The sequence below is a fragment of the Prunus persica genome, chromosome G8 (genome assembly GCF_000346465.2).
Source record: "Prunus persica cultivar Lovell chromosome G8, Prunus_persica_NCBIv2, whole genome shotgun sequence".
NCBI lineage: Eukaryota > Viridiplantae > Streptophyta > Magnoliopsida > Rosales > Rosaceae > Prunus > Prunus persica.
In genome coordinates this window covers 20333413-20334289 of record NC_034016.1, presented here as the reverse complement: position 1 = coordinate 20334289, position 877 = coordinate 20333413, and positions in this window count along the sequence as shown.

The following is an 877-nucleotide window of genomic DNA, read 5'->3' as shown; positions in this document are numbered from 1 at the left end:
TCACTTCTAGTTTTATGGTTTAGGGTTTAGAGTCTAGGGTTTAGAGATTAGGGTTGTTATTTATTGGGGTTTATTTTTAAAGTATAATTTTTGGGTAGTCTAGGGTATATGTTAGGCTTTAAAACCATAAAACCTTTTATAAACTTAATTTTTTAAATTGTATAATTTAATTTTATGGGTTTAGGGTATTAATTTTTAACGACGGTGGTTGGGTCGTGGAATACATATTTTACGTCGTACAGTAAAACATACGACATGGTTTACGCTTTAAACGACGTCATTTTAATATGTAAGTCGGTTTATATAATTTACAACGTTTTTAATTTCTTAACACCGACGTGGTTTCTCATTTTAACGACGTCATTTTAACGACTTAGTAGTCTATTACAATTTACAACGTCTACAATTTATTTAACACCGACGTGGTTTGTTGTATGGTAAGAATATTTTATTATTTTTATATCAAAATATTCAAAATAAATATAAAATAAATCAGAAAATTGAAAAGTCAACTCCTATGAAGTCATTGATATATTTTCTTCCACATAAACCTTGAAAAAATTCATTTTGAATAACAAAAATTTAAAATGACCATCCAAAACAAAATTGTTTTGATGAGTCATAAAATCACTTCTAGTTTAATGGTTTAGGGTTTAGAGTCTAGGGTTTAGAGATTAGTGTTGTTATTTATTGGGGTTTATTTTTAAAGTATAATTTTTGGGTAGTCTATGTTATATGTTAGGCTTTAAACCATAAACCCTTTTATAAACTTAATCTTTTTAAATTGTATAATTTAATTTTGTGGAGTTTAGTGTATTTAATTTTTAACGACGGTGAGTTGCGTCGTTGCAATACATATTTTACGTCGTACAGTAAA